We start from the raw sequence: 17,228 nt of genomic DNA, 5'->3' as shown, positions 1-17,228 counted from the left end.
TCCTAGTAGTTATCTAAATCTAAATATCTATTATATATTTATACTATTAGCATGTTGCAGAATGAAGGGCACGGTAGAGTATGCACATGTAGCAGACCAAGCCTCAATGGCAGCAGGGGGCCTAAGGTTGCGAAAGCACCATTCAATCAATAAAGGTGCCGCAGCATGGGAGTAGTAATTGTGTGTGTCTGTGTGTGTATGTGATAATACAACAACCCTCCATTCATTCCTCCTATGCATATTCTCTAGCATGAGAGTTTCATGGAGAAGAAAGCCCCATCCTGCTATGCCTTCCAGGTTGCCAAGTGGTTGTGTGCAGATTCCACTATTAGATTCTCGTAACAAAAGCAAAAGCGCTAGAAAGACACACACACACACACACACACAGAGTCCCATGTAGTATTGTTTTTGTTTTGCAACATAGTTGATTTTGAGCTCCTTCAATATCGCCAAGTCTTTCAAGGAACCATGCATGGTCACCCATCAAAGGGTGTTTTTTGACATTGCCATTGGTGAGAAGCCTGCGGGGATGCATCATAATGGAGCTTTATGGTGACAATACTGCTCCCAAAACATCCAAAAATTGGAGGGACAAGAGTGCAAGTCTGGCAAGCCTTTGCACTTCAAGGCTCTACATTTCACAATAGCGTGCTTCCAAACTTCATGTGCCAAGCTTAGGAGACTTAACCCGTGCAATTGGAATTGGTGGGGATTTCAAGCTAAGTTTTTCGTTGAGAACTTCATCAAGAAGCACACTGGCGTTGGTATCCTCTCCATTGCAAATTATGCTACATCAAGCACTAAAGGATTTCAGTTTCTCCTTTGCACTGTGCAATATGTGCTTGCAGGAAAATCACAAAGGATTTTTCAAAACACACTCCTCCAGTATGGACTGAACTACTTGTAGTTTGGGTTTCAGGAGAGAATCGCAAAGGCTTGGCTGCCTGGGGGGGTGCACCATGTAATCACGTTAATGTATAACGTGAGTTCAAAAGCCTAGGGGTTTTAAAATGCAAAATATTTAGGCAATTTAACAGAGCACATTGATGTGAAGCCTTTGAACATACTACTGGATGGAAATCTTGATGCTAAACTGACAGACTTTGGGCTTGCAAAGTTGGTGGCAAGGGACCAATCATTAGTAATGATAGTAGTAAGCGGGACACCAAGCTACATAGCACCAGAGTGGGTATATCAATCGTAGTGAGCAAGAAACGTGATGTGTACAGCTTTGGGATGCTGGCTTTGGAGTTGGTGAGTGGGAGGAAAAATGTGGAGTTGGGGCTGATTGGGAGTGAGGACTGGTATTTTCCGAAATGGGCAGCAAAGAAGACCAGGGAAGGGAAAGATTCTGATCTTATGGACAAAAGGTTAGGTATGAATTTAGAATGTGACCATGTTGAGAACGAAGCAGCAGACGTTGTTATGGATCAACTTTATACAATGGTGAGGGTAGCTTTGACATGCATATATGAAGAACCAGAGATGATGCCAACCAAGCATGACAATGGTGATGGAGATGTTGGAAGGCACCATTGCCCTTCAAGGAGAGATCCCACTAAAAGAAACGGGGTTGAATGCCTCTAGAATAGCCGCACATCAACAAGAGTTTTTGGAGAGAGAAAGAATTGGGCACACGGGTATCACCGCAAGTGTTACGGCGGCTGTAAGCTCGCGGCAATCTTTGAGGGTATACACGTGGGTATAAATTTTATAATTGCCATGCAAATTCCCACGTTCATAGCCTTGGTGATATCCGCGCTTATACCCTACAGGAAATTTATTAAAAAAAATATCCAAGGATCTTAGATGATTCAAGTCCCTGTTGGAATTAGGGTTGCAGAGAAACACACATAGCTTGGAGAAGATGAAGGAAGCTCAAGGCACACAACCGAGAGTTTTTTACTTAGTGTGCAATGGAAAGATAGATAGCCCTAGAGTGATGGGCGTATATACAATGCACGGGGGAAAAAACCTCCTAAAGAGGGAAAAAATGCCCTGACGTTCCTAGTGTGTTCACACACATCACTACCACATGTATATCGTAACAAATCCCTGGTGGAGTGATGCGGTGAATGACAACTAGACATGAGTAAAGGGAAGTGCCATGCCCTGAGGACATGATCAGTCCACAAAGGGGAGTAAGGCCAAAGCTTTGCGGAAAGCTTTGAGCTTCTCACAACAATGCCTTTGTGAAAAGATATGCGGGGTTGTCCTATGTTGGTACATAAGCCAAGATGATCTCTCCTACTGAGAGCCTCTCCCTGACATAGTGGTAATGCACCTCAATGTGCTTTGTGCGAGCATGAAAAACTGGGTTCCTCGCAACTGCCAATGCGCTTTGACTGTCAGTGTAGATAGTGTTGGTAGTGTCCTGTCCAACACCCAAATCAACCATAAGGCGTATGAGCCATACACACTCGATCGTAGGTGTGAAGAATTCCTTATACTCAACTTCACAACTCAAAGTGGCCACAGTAGGTTGCTTCTTGATCAACCATGATATACATGAACTGCCAAGCATGAAATAGAAACCACTTGTGGACACTCGCTTGTCAAAACAACCAGCCCAATCTGAGTCCGAAAAAGCATGTAAGTTTGACGGCAATGATCCCCCCTTGGGATGAAACAAGCCAAGATGTAAAGTTCCACTAAAGTAGCAAAAATCCTCTTGACATCCTGCCAATGCTTAGACCTTGGGCTATGCATAAATCTACTAATGTGTGAGACTGCAAACTAAATATCCGGCCTGGTGTTGCATACATAAATGAGGCATCCAACAGCAGTTTAGTAAAAATTGACATCAGTAGGATCGCCAACATCATGTAGACTCAACTTGAAACCTGTTTCCATAGGAGTGGCAATAGGTTTGCAATCCTCAAGTCCAAACTTACAAAGCAATGTCTCTATGTAACTTTTCACACACAAGGAAATACCACCATCACGCTGCTAAAACTGTATGCCCAAGTAATGATGCAACAACCCCAAATATTTCATCTTGAAAGTAGCATTTAAATCAGCCTTAAATTCAGTAATATGTCTCTCATTTGGTCCAATGATCAACAAATCATCTACATAAAGAACCACATGAGAAGTACATCACCCTCACGCTTTACATACAATTTTCTTTCTGTTGGACTCTTACGACAGCCTTGTTTCCCCAAATGAGTGTCAGCTTTCTCATACCAAGCACGAGGAGATTTCTGTTACCATATACATGTGGTAGTGATGTGTGTGAACACACTAGGACCGCCGGGGCATTTTTTCCCTCTTTAGGAGGTTTTTTCCCCCGTGCATTGTACATACGCCCATCACTCTAGGGCTATCTATCTTTCCATTGCACACTAAGTAACACACTCTCTATTGTGTGCCTTGAGCCTCCTTCGTCTTCTCCAAGCTGTGTGTGTTTCTCTGCAACCCTAATTCCAACAATTGGTATCAGAGCCAGATCACGTCCTCCCGGGCTTAGTCGCCAGCTGCTCCAGCACACGCCTGCTCACTTTCTCCGATTTCAGTGAGCTTTGGTGAGCGTTCGCAGGTCAACAAATATTTTGGGAGAGCTCGTAGAGATTGGTCTACTCAGAATTTTGATTTGGGCTCATTTCGGCCTCCGTTTCCATTATAGGCAGTACTGCACAGGCTATTTCGTCATTTTGTGCAGATTTTTTGTCAGTGCCGTTTTCTGCATAACAGGTGCCTTATAGTCTTCTACGGTTTGTGCTATATAGCACAGGTTGTTCCCGCTCCGTTTCTCCTATTTTCGGGCAGTTTTCACATCAGGTGCAGCATTTACCATGGCTGACAACAACAACACAGATGTGTTCAAGATGTTTGCTGCTGAGGACAGGTTGGATGGGGACATCTACCCTATGTGGGCTTATATGATGCAACATGTTCTTGTGTCAAAAGGTGTCTGGAACATTGTGCAGGGCATTGATGTACGTCCTGGTTTTGAGGATGTAGGCGATGTTGAGGATGTTGCAAGTCTTGCTGCAAGGATTGTAGCTGCTAGAGTTGTTTTGCCTACGGCTGAACAAGCTCGTTGGGATGTTAAGGATGCGCAGGCTCATGCATTGATTGCGTTGTCTGTGAAGCTCACCATTATTCCTCACATCCGTTCAGCAAAATATGCAAAACAGGCTTGGGTTATTCTAGCAGGTCTTTATGCAAGCCGCAATGAGGCTAAAATTGCTTTGCTGCATAAAGAGCTGGTGTCGAAGATTATGCATGAGGAAGATGATATGGACACTTTCCTTGCTAGTGTCAAGGATATCAATGAGCAGCTTATTTCTGCAGGTGAAGTCATTTCAGACAGTTCCCTTGTGCAGACTGTTCTTGATGCCTTACCAGATTCCTACTAGACTTTTGCTAGTACTTGGAGACTGATGACCCAAGGAAATCCTGAAGTTGTCAAGTTTGATGCATTATGCACATTGCTGTTGCAAGAGTCACTTTCTAGAAAAAACAGGACTAGGCAGCGTGCAGTTGAATAGGCTTTTATTGCTTCTCAAAGAAAGGGTGGTAACAGTAATGCATCCACTTCTTATGATTCTGCTGCGAGTGGCAAAAATTATGTTCCTAATGCTTCTGGTGGCAGCACTTCGTCTGGCAATTCTGGTGATAAGGGCAAAAAGAAGATGCGTTGCCATTATTGTAAAGCCAATGATCACTTGATCAAGTCGTGTCCTAAGTTGAAGGCCAAAGAGGCTAAGAAGAAAGAGGGTGATTCCACTGCAAATGCTGGTTCCACTACAAATGCAGCCATTGTTGAGTCTTCTGTGAAAGGAGACTGTGATGCTGACGTTGATGCAGAATGGGCTTTTAGCGCAGAGTGCACTTACAATCCTGCTGTCCATGATGCATGCTTGTCAGTTGCTGCAGATTCACATGTGTGGTATTTTGACAGTGGTGCTACAAAGCACATTACCTCACATCGTGAATTGTTTACCTCTCTCGAGTCAGTCCCTCATGGGAATTCAGTCACTTGTGCCAAAACGCCTCTTATCCAGTTCAGGGAGTTGGAAAGATTGTGCTCACTGCTGCTAATGGCAGTTCCTTCACACTTGTTGATGCACTTTATGTACCTGGGATCAAGAAGAATCTCTTGTCTATATCCCACTTGCTAGACTTGGACTTGTAGTCAAATTTGTGGATGACAGATGTACAGTTCATGATCTCAGTTTTGGTGTTGAAATTGTTGCATCTGGCCTTTTGTGCCGTGGGTTGTATAAGCTCACTTTGTATGACAAGTGTGGACAAAATTTTGCAAATTTTGTTGCAGATTCAAGGGCTATTTCAGATGCAAAACTTTGGCATGCATGTTTTGGTCATCTGAATTTTGCCAGTTTGCTGCGTTTGCAGAAATCTGATATGGTTGCTTCTTTGCCGCATCTTGAAGCACCTGCCAAACATGTTTGTGAAGGCTGTATTCTGGGTAAAATGCAGCGTTCTAAGTTTACAAAAGGATGGTTCAGTTAGGGCCACATGTAGGTTGCAGCTTGTGCATAGTGATGTTTGTGGCCCATGCAAACTCCGTCCTTGGGCAATTACCTGTACTTCGTGACTTTCATTGATGATTACTCCAGGCATGCATGGGTATTTCCGCTTAAAGCGAAGTCCGAAGTTTTTATGTGCTTCAAACAATTTCTGGCTATGGCTGAAAATGTCTTGAAATGTACTATGGGCACCCTCCGTTCCGATAGAGGGGGGGAGTATATGTCTCATGAATTTAATGCATTTCTGGCTAGTCGTGGGATAAAACACCAATGTACAGTGCCTTATACACCTCAACAAAATGGTGTTGCTGAGAGGAAAAACAGGTCACTGACGGAAATGGCACGATGTATGGTCAAAAGTCAAGATTTGCCGCATTCTTTTTGGCTTGAGGCCATCATGTGTGCCACTTATGTACTTAACAGGTGTCCTATGAAAGCTCTGCAGTCTATTACTCCATATGAAGCATGGCATGATAGAAAGCCTTCTATTGAGCACATGCGTGTTTTTGGCTGTTTGGCATATTCTTTGGTGCCACAAGTGCAGCGCAGAAAATTGGATGATAAGGCTGTCAAATGTATTTTTGTTGGTTATAGTGTTGAAAGCAAAGGTTACAGGTTGTATCATCCGCAAACAAAACGTATTCTGGTTTCACGGGATGTAGTGTTTGTGGAAGATTCTGTTCAGCCCTTGCTATCATGTACTAGAGACACTAATGTAAGCTCACAGGACATTTATCACACTTTGTTGCCTCTTTTCAGTGGTGGAAATACGAATGTAAGTTCCAATGAGGCAAATGTACAGCCTATGGGTGTTCTGAAAACGTTTTAGATCAGCCTATTACTGATGCAGATGTACATGATGTACTTGATGAGGAAAGGGCTGAAAATGAGCAGGCTAGAGGTATGCCAAAATGGCTGGTGCACACTTTGCGTGACAGTAAATTGGATGCACCTTTGTCTAGTCGTACTCGTTCAGGCTCTCGCCATGCATCTTATGCATCAGATTGTTATGCTTTGGCTGTGTCTAGTTTACATGATGTTGAGGAGCCTCTGTCTTTTGATGAAGCACAGAATTCAGAAAATTGGATGGCTGCCATGCAATCAGAATATGATGCACTTATAGAAAATGACACATGGACTTTATGTGATTTGCCTCCTGGCAAAAAGGCCATTGGTACGGAGTGGGTTTACAAGTTGAAACGCAAGCCGGATGGTGAGATCGATCGCCATAAGGCTCGACTTGTTGCAAAGGGTTATGCACAACAAAAAGGCATAGATTATGAAGAGACTTTTGCTCCCACTTGTCGTATGACTAGTGTGCGTTTTCTATGTGCATTGGCAGCTCATTTTGGTTGAGATGTACATCAATCAAACATTGTTACTGCTTTCTTGAATGGTGACATATTTGAGGAAGTTTATGTAACGCAGCCTCGCGGTTTTGCCATAAAAGGACAAGAGGACAAAGTGAGCAGATGTAAGAAGGCTTTGTATGGGTTGAAGCAATCTCCTCGTGCTTGGTATGAGAAAGCTGACACTCATTTGGTTAAACGAGGCTTTCGTAACAGTCCAGCAGAAAGCACATTGTATGTAAAGCGTGAGGATGATGTATTTCTCATTGTAGTTCTTCATGTTGATGATTTGCTGATCACAGGACCAAATGAGAGACATATTGCTGAATTTAAGGCTGATTTGAATGCTACTTTCAAGATGAAAGATTTGGGGCTGTTGCATCATTATTTGGGTATACAGTTTAAGCAGTGTGATGGTGGTATTGCCTTGTGTCAGAAAAGTTACATAGAGACATTGCTATGTAAGTTTGGACTTGAGGATTTCAAACCTATTGCCACTCCCATGGAAACAGGTTTGAAGTTGAGTCTACATGATGCTGGTGATCCTGCTGATGTCACTCTTTACCAAACTGCTGTTGGCTGCCTCATTTATGTATGCAACACGAGGCCGGATATTCAGTTTGCAGTCTCACAGGTCAGCAGATTTATGAATAGCCCAGGGTCTAAGCATTGGTAGGTTGTCAAGAGGATTTTCCGCTACCTTAGTGGCAGTTTACATCTTGGCTTGTTTTATCCCCAGGGGGGATCATTGCCGCCAGACTTACATGATTTTTCGGACTCAGATTGGGCTGGTTGTTTTGACACGCGAGTGTCCACAAGTGGTTTTTGTTTCATGCTTGGTAGTTCATGTATATCATGGTTGAGCAAGAAGCAACCTACTGTGGCCACTTCGAGTTGTGAGGCTGAGTACAGGGCAGTCTTCACAACTACGGTTGAGTGTGTATGGCTTAGACGCCTTATGGCTGATTTGGGTGTTGGACAGGACACTTCCAACACTATCTACACTGACAATCAGAGCGCATTGGCAGTTGCGAGGAACCCAGTTTTTCATGCTCGCACAAAGCACATTGAGGTGCATTACCACTATGTCAGGGAGAGGCTCTCAGCAGGAGAGATCAGCTTGGCTTATGTGCCAACACATGACAACCTTGCAGATGTTTTCACAAAGGCATTGTCTCGTGAGAAGCTTGAAGCTTTCCGCAAAGCTTTGGGCTTACTCCCCTTTGTGGACTGATCATGTCCTCAGGGCATGGCACTTCCCTTTACTCATGTGCCAGCTCTTGTTCACCGCATCACTCCAGGGGGGATTGGTTACCATATACATGTGGTAGTGATGTGTGTGAACACACTAGGACCGCCGGGGCATTTTTTCCCTCTTTAGGAGGTTTTTTCCCCCGTGCATTGTACAGACGCCCATCACTCTAGGGCTATCTATCTTTCCATTGCACACTAAGTAACACACTCTCTATTGTGTGCCTTGAGCTTCCTTCGTCTTCTCCAAGCTGTGTGCGTTTCTCTGCAACCCTAATTCCAACAATTTCTTCAACCCATACAACTTTGTCCTCTTGACCTTTCTTGACAAAACTACGAGGCTGCGTTACATAAACTTCCTCAAATATGTCACCATTCAAGAAAGCAGTAACAATGTCTGATTGATGTACATCCCAACCAAAATGAGTTGCCAATGCACATAGAAAACGTACAGTAGTCATATGACAAGTGGGAGCAAAAGTCTCTTCATAATCTATGCCTTTTTGTTGTGCATAGCCCTTTGCAACAAGTCGAGCCTTATGGCGATTTATCTCACCATCCGGATTGCGTTTCAACTTGTAAATCCACTTCGTACTAATGGCCTTTTTGCCAGGAGGCAAATCACATAAAGTCCATGTGTCATTTTCTATAAGTGCATCATATTCTGATTGCATGGCAACCATCCAATTGTTTGAATTCTGTGCTTCATAAAAAAAAAAGAGGCTCCTCAACATCATGTAATCTAGACACAGCCAAAGCATAACAATCTGATGCATAAGATGCATGGTGAGAGCCTGAACGAGTACGACTAGACAAAGGTGCATCCAATTTATTGTCACACAATGTATGCACGAGCCATTTTGGCATACCTCTAGCCTGCTCATTTTCAGCCCTTTCCTCATCAAGTGCATCATGTATATCTGCATCAGTAATAGGCTGATTTTGTAACATTTTCAGAAATCTCCATAGGCTGTACATTTGCCTCATTGGAATTTACATTCAAACTTTCACCACTGAAAAGAGGCAACAAAGAGTCATAAATGTCTTGTGAGCTTACATTACTGTCTCTAGTACATGACATCAAGGGCTAAATAGTATCTTCCACAAACACTACATCTCGTGAAACCAAAATACGCTTTCTTTGCGGATGATACAACTTGTAACCTTTGCTTTCAGTAGTATAACCAACAAAAATACATTTGACAACCTTATCATCCAATTTTCTGCACCGTGTTTGTGGCACCAAAGCATATGCCAAACAACCAAAAACACGCGTGTGATCAATAGAAGGCTTTCTATCATGCCATGCTTCATATGGAGTAATAGACTGCAAAGCTTTTGTAGGACACCTGTTTAGTACATAAGTGGCACACATGATGGACTCAAGCCAAAAGGAATGCAGCAAAGCTTGACTTTTGACTATACATCGTGCCATTTCCGTGAGTGATCTGTTTTTCCTCTTAGCAACACCATTTTGTTGAGGTGTATAAGGCACTGTACATTGGTGTTTTATCCCACGACTAGCCAGAAATGCATTGAATTCATGATACATATACTCCCCCCCTCGATCGGAACGGAGGGTGCCCATATTACATTTCGAGACATTTTCAGCCATAGCCAGAAATTGTTTGAAGCACATAAAAACTTTGGACTTCTCTTTAAGCCGAAATACCCATGCATGCCTAGAGTAATCATCAATGAAAGTCACAAAGTAAAGGTAATTGCCCAAGGACGGAGTTTGCATGGGCCCACAAACGTCACTATGCACAAGCTGCAACCTGCATGTGGCCCTAATTGGACCATCCTTTGGAAACTTAGAACGCTACATTTTACCCAAAATACAGCCTTCATAGACATGTTTGACAGGTGCTTCAAGAGGCGGCAAAGAAGCAACTATATGAGATTTTTGCAAACGCAGCAAATTGACAAAATTCAAATGACCAAAACGTGCATGCCAAAGTTTTGCATCTGAAATAGCCCTTGAATCTGCAACTACATTTGCAAAATTTTATCCACACTTGTCATACAAAGTGAGGTTACACAACCCATGACCCAAAGGCCCATATGCAACAATTTTATCACCAAAACTGAGATCATGGATTTGACATCTATCATCCAAAAATTTGACTACAAATCCAAGTCTAGCAAGTGCAGATACATATAAAAGATTCTTCTTGATCCCAGTTACATAAAGTGCATCAACAAGTGTGAAAGAACTACCAGTTGCAGCAGTAAGCACAATCTTTCCAACTCCTTGAACCGGATAAGAGGCATTGTTGGCACAAGTGACTGAATTCCCATGAGGGACAAACTCGAGAGTGGTGAACAATTCACGATGTGAGGTAATGTGCTTTGTAGCACCACTGTCAAAATACCACACATGTGAATCTGCAGCAACTGACATGCATGCATCATGGACAACAAGATTGTAAGTGCACTCTGCACTAAAAGCCCATTCTGTATCAACATAAGCATCACAGTCTCCTTTCATAGAAGACTCAACAATGGATGCATTTGTAGTGGAACCAGCATTTTCAGTAGAACCACCCTCTTTCTTCTTAGTCTCTTTGGCCTTCAACTTAGGACACTGCTTGATCAAGTCAACATTAGCTTTACAATAATGGCAACACATCTTTTTTTTTCCCTTATCAACAAAATTGCCAGACGAAGTGTTGCCAGCAGAAGCATTGGGAACAGAAGTTTTGCCACTCGCGCATAAAGACCAGCCAAAATATCCGAAGCCTTTTTTGCGGATTTTACTAAACGAATGGTACACTTTATAGACAATGCAATCAATGCATGAGCCTGCGCATCCTTTAGATCCCACCGAGATTGTTCTGCCATAGGAAAAACAATTCTAATAGCAACAATTCTTGCAGCAAGACCTGCAACATCCTCCATATTGATTGCGTCCTTAGAACCAGGATGTACATCAATGCCCTGCACAATATACTAGATGCCCTTTGACACAAGAACATGTTGCATCATGTAAGGCCACATAGTGTAATTGTCCCCATCCAACCTGTCCTCATCAGCAAACATCTTGAACACATCTGTGTTGTTGTCAGCCATGGTAAATGCTGCACCCGATGTGAAAATTGCCTGTAAAGAGGATAAACAAAGCGGGACAACATGTGCTATGTAGCACAAACCATAAAAGATTGTAAGACACCTGTTATGTAGAAAATGACACTGTCACAAAGTTTGCACAAAATGACAAAATTGCCTGGTGCAGACCTGCTTGTAGTGGAAACAGAGGCCGAAATGAGCCCGAATCAGAAATCTGAGTAGACCGAGTTCTACAAACCCACCCAAAATTTTTGTCGACCTACGAATGCTCGCCAAAGCTCACTGAAAGCTCCCTCGTCATCCTCGTACTCATTAGTACAAAAATAACAAAGCAAACCATATAATTAGTAAACATTAAAATAAGTAAACAACTTAAACAATTAATTAGTTAGGTTGACTTCATACTTGTGTAGTGGTCAAGCTGTCGATGAGAGCGTCAAACTGTGCTTGATTGATGTGGCCTTGTTGGAGCATCCACAGGTAGGTACTGTATTCATCGTTGCGTTTTTGATACTTCACCACCTCCCTTGACACTTGATGTCCTATAAAGTTTTCCTACATATTCAGCATTATTTATATTACTGTACATCAAGATTATGGTTCATATAAAAAGTAAAGACATTACTTACCACTTTGTCCTTTGAGACGTCCTTTCTGCCAGAACCCCAACTGTGAGCTTGTTGTCCTACCCTTGCTTGCCTTTGCTGAGGATGGTCGACTCCACTATCCCTCTCTTGGAGGGAAAAGTCCCACTCTACATCATGCATATTGGCACCCCTTTTTTGGAGATTTCAGTGTTGGCATTGTTGTTTAGCGGCCTTTCGAATGGTGGACCGTTTATTATGAAGGAAGGTCTTGATAAAACCTTTCATCCACTGCATGGTAAAAGATTGGCCCTGGTGATTAGGAAACCGCATCTACATTGTATCAACAATATACTACAGGTACTGAGGATCTTGTTGCTCTCAGTCGATGAAGCAATTGGTGTAGGTAGAGTGGATCAATCTCTTCAAGTGATTGTGGAAGCACTTGCCATTGTTTGTGCTAAGCTTGGGGGCACCGTCTTGATGACATCTATATTATAGGCCATCATCATTGGCATCTGGAAAGTCCACATCAGAATCGTAGCCCGGATTTGGCAAGTCAGTGGACAATCCTCCCCCACCTCCTCCAAAGCAAGCGTCAAACAAGATCCTCCCCCCAATCCTTATCTCCTCTCCCTGTCAGTGGACTCTTGTTAGCCCCCAAAACCACTCGATCTACATCGCTCACTCTGCCCTAAAGAAGATCGACAACCATGAGGGCTAGGATGGCCTCATGGTCAAAGCGGGGAGGGTTGATGCGAGGGAATCATAGAAGATAGTGCCGAGGGAAATGGTGACGGAAATGTAGTAGCAGGGACCGAGGGATAGGGTGAAGGAAATGTAGTGGGGGGTGCCGAGGGAAAGGTTGAAGGAAAGGTAGTGGGGTCCTGCGAGGGCATGGGCGAGGGTGAGGGAAAAATCCCATACTGGGACAACTGATGTGGCGTATATGAAGAGAATATTCCTTGTGAAGCTCGCTCATACTCTTGCCACATCCGCAAGAATGAGACTATTTGGGGGATCCATAGGGACCAAATGAGGAGGAGGACAGGCAGGGGAGTGGTCATAGGGACCGGAGCCCCCATAAGGATTCCCGGAAGAGGAGCCCACATTTGTCTTAAAAAAGCAGAAGAAGTCTTTGTTTTGCCCGGCCATGTCACAACTGAAAAAGAGAGAAAAGAGAACTCAAACACAACCTAAACATAAGCCCATTGCATGCAAGTAGGCGTGCCAAAACCTCTCTAATAGAGGGGCTATAGCCATGCCATAAACTAGGGGTTTTGGGTTGTCCATTTGGCATGCCTATTTGCATCTATTGGGAAACCTAATCATCTTTCCCACTATTGAAGGGAGTGGAAAAAATAGGTGCAAAAAAACATGACCATGGGGGAAAACCCGCTCACATGCGCCTTTACCTCGACCAATTTAAGTCATGAGTTTGGCCCCTCTAAAAGAGGGATTTGGGCTGCCCATTGCATGCGAAAACCCCTCTAATAGTGGAGCCAAAATCATGCCGTTTGGCCCCTCTATTAGAGAGGTTTTGGCATGCCTCTTTGCATGCAATGGGCTACCCGTTTGGGGAGCTCATTGCATGCAAATAGACATGCCAAATTCCCTCTAATAGAGGGGCCGAATCCATGCCATTTGGGCCCTCTACTATTAGAGAGGTTTTGGCATCCCTATTTGCATGAAATGGGCTACCCATTTCGAGAGCCCATTGCATGCAAATAGATATGCCAAAACCCATCTAATAGAGGGATCAAACTCAGATTCCAAAACTAGGGGTTTTGGGATGATTTTGGCCCCTCTACTAGAGGAGTTTTGGGCTACCATTTGGCCTGTCTGTTAGAGAGGTTTTGGCATTGCAATGGGATGCCCGTTTGGGGAGTCCATTGCATGCAAACAAACCACTCTAATAGAGGGGCCAAACTAATGCTGTTTGGCCTCTCTATTAGAGAGGTTTTGGCATGCCTATATGCATGAAATGGGTTACCCATTTGGGGAGCCTATTTCATGCAAATAGACATGCCAAAACCCCTCTAATAGAGGGGCCAAACTCATACCCAAAACTAGGGGTTTTAGACACTAAAGAGGGGAGGCAAAATAGGGCCAGAAAAACATGAACATGGGAGACAACCCATGGGCTCACATGAGCCTTTACATTGACCAATTAGGGCAAAATAATAGTAATAAGGAGGGAGGGTTTTGACATTCATAATCACATGCAATGGGATGCTCGTTGCATGCAAATACGCATGCCAAAACCCCTCAATAGAGAGGCATAACTCATGCTATAAATTAAGGGTTTTGGGCTAGGATTTCACCCCTTTCTTAGAGGGATCTTGACATGCCTATTTGCATGCAACGAGAAGCCCATTTCATGTGAGTATGCATGTCAAAACCCCTCTAATATAGGGGCAAAACCCTTAGTTTATGGCATGAATTTGTCCCATCTATTGGAGGGGTTTTGGCATGCATATTTGCATCCAATGGGCTACCCAAATAGGTTGCCCATTGCATGTCAAAACCCCTCCAATAGAGGGGAAAAATTCATGCCATAAACTAGGGGTTTCGGCATGTATTTTTTCATGCAATGGAATGCTCATTTGGAATAGTCCATTGTATGCAAAACCGCTCTAATTGCGGGGGTAAAATAGAATCCAAAAATCATGAGCATGGGGAACAACCCATGGGATCACATGAGCCTTTACCTTGACAATAAGAGAAAATAACACTAATTAAAAAAAAACAAAACTGAAAAGAATATAAGTGCAGCTACATCGAAAATGTGTCGCACGCGTTCGTTTTTGTGCCTCCTTGCTGCCCCTAATGCTCCTTTGACACTCTCTTGCTGCCAACATTTGACTATCATAATAGCTTCCGTGTGTGTGTATGTGTGTGTGTGGTGCACACTCATAAGTTCGAAGACAAGTTTTAGGCAGTATTTTAGCCCCACAGTGGGCCACATATACATGGTTCTTAACTTTAATTAGAGAGTACGGCATTAATTGCTGCTATTTTCTTTTGTTCAGTATTAGTTCTCATACGTGCAGTTAATCTATACTTTGGAGTTGCCTGTAACAAAGAAATGTTAGTAATTGTGTACTACTCCTCCCTAGATGGAGTCAAAAAAACCATATGAAAGATAGTAAGTATGAATGCTCAATCCCCTTTAACCATAAACCCATAACGGTGAGACATTCCAGATTCCCTTAGTTCTTTCATAAGCCAAGGGAGTTTATCATCAATGCCCATTACATAATATGAAAATGATGCAAAAAGCAACCATAATTGGTCATATGAGTAGCCATAAGGTACCATGCATAACCATACTTTGCAACCATATTCGGCCACAACCCTTTTTAACCATATTCACAACCACTTGGTTATATGAGCAGCCATATCGAGATGCAGCAACCATAATTGGTCACATCCCTACGACATCAATGCATTTCACTACCCATACATCCCTACGACAGTTTAGTAGACAAACATTTACAGTTTCAATAAAATTCAAAAGAGATAAAAAAACAGTGTAGTGGTTACCTAAGTGTCAGAAGAAGTAGCCAACTATTCCCATAATAGTCATACATCGACTTAGTATAGTAAAAAAAATGCAGGAGTTCTATACTGCTAAACTGCTATACTGGTACTGGTATACTGATACTGCTATCTTGCAATACTGGTATATTAGTACCGGTCTTAGATTTCAATACTAGTACTAGTACTAGTAGTAATAATACTAGTCGTACTGGTACTGATAGTAGTGCTATACTGGTACTCGTACTAGTACTGATACACCAAAGAATCTTTTAAGATTACAAAGGACACTGGAAACTATGTCAATGAAAAGGTGGTATAATTTCCATTCATAGTATATAACAACTTTTATACACAAGTATTAAAATCAAGAGCCGAAAGATATAAAAGTCCGTCATCTTCAAGGAACATTGAAAACCATAGTTGAGAAGGTAACCCTAACCTAAGGGTCAAAAGAATTAGCCAACTATTCCCATAACAGTCATATATTGACTTAGTATAGTCAAGAATATGCATGAGTTCTATACAGCTATACTGCTATATTGGTGCTGGTATATTGGTACTGCTATACTGTGAGGAATCCCAAACTCCGAGCAAGTGTTTCCGAGCTAATACAAAATCGAGCGACATCTAGCAAAGCACCTTGAACATATCCATGTTCAAAAATTGATGCAACTCATGATCAAGAAAGAAAGCATATTCAAAAGTAAATTTTTATGATTTTCAAGTTCACATATGCATCTTCTCCATCATCTATGTTTACGGCCTCCAAATGTCCTTGTGCTTCCAAAATGTCAATGGACGCAAATATACATGGTCTCCCATAGGCTCAAAATTCTCTTTCAAAGAATAACCTTGATCTCAAACATTCTACATTCTAACATCAACATAACCTCATGGATAGGAAGAGGACTAAAGATAGGGATATGGATATCCATGGAAATCTATTTTCTTGCAAAAATTGGAGAGGGACGGAAGGTACTAGTGTCTATTATAGAGAAGCTAAGGAAGTAAGCTTGTGAGCACTTAAAGCAAAACTTTTGTAAAGAGAGAGTTAGATGACTCTCAAGGGGAAATTCCAAAGTCCATAGATGGAACATAGTGATGCATCATAGTGGGCGTCCTTCCATACCATCCATACAAAACTTGTGCACACAGCCTTCATTTTTCTTTGGGTTAATGGAAGTCTTTTTTGGCGGTGGTTGTTTAGGTGATAGTCAAGTGAGATGACCTAGTTATTCAGAAATGATAACTAAGGTGATAATGCCTAGCATTAATTACAAAGGGAAGCAGTGCTCCATGTTGTTTCAAGCATAATAACTAAAATCACATTTTCCTACATCGACCGCCACATGGAGGTCAGCTGTGTGCATAATATAGGTGATAGCATATGATTGCCACTACCTTCTCATCTTTGCTTGGTCCATATGTGCTAAAAGTTGCTTGCAACCATACTCATCAAAATAAGGAAGGGGTTAATAGTGTTAGTATATTGATTTTGGCATGGTGCTTGAGGCCTCAAACTACTATGCTCGATCACAACTATAGAGCCCGTGAATCTCATAATTGGTGGATAGTTATTTGAAAAGTAATTGAAAAATATGCATCGTGTGACCATTCTGTTATGGCAGTCTAGTAATAGCATACCCTCATGATCAAGAGGCATGCTTCAATTATTTCAACGAGTAACTTTTTTTCCAAATTGAAGCTCCTCTAAAGCTAGAGCTTAGCACTAGAGGAAAAATTTGAAGACTAATAAAGGATTGATACAAGAGCTCACTACTAGACTAAAGGGGTGTGGGCTCCCTTTCGCCACCAAAAAGGTTTGAACTCTAACATGTCCTCTCTCTCTCTCTCTCTCTCTCTCTCTCTCTCTCTCTCTCTCTCTCTCTCTCTCTCTCTCTCTCTCTCTCTCTCTCTACTCTCCTCGTCGGATAGAT

This window comes from Adiantum capillus-veneris, chromosome 3 (genome assembly GCF_014529385.1).
Source record: "Adiantum capillus-veneris isolate H3 chromosome 3, ASM1452938v2, whole genome shotgun sequence".
In the NCBI taxonomy this organism is placed as follows: domain Eukaryota; kingdom Viridiplantae; phylum Streptophyta; class Polypodiopsida; order Polypodiales; family Pteridaceae; genus Adiantum; species Adiantum capillus-veneris.
The sequence above is the reverse complement of the archived record's forward strand: the minus strand, read 5'-3'. Positions refer to the sequence as shown.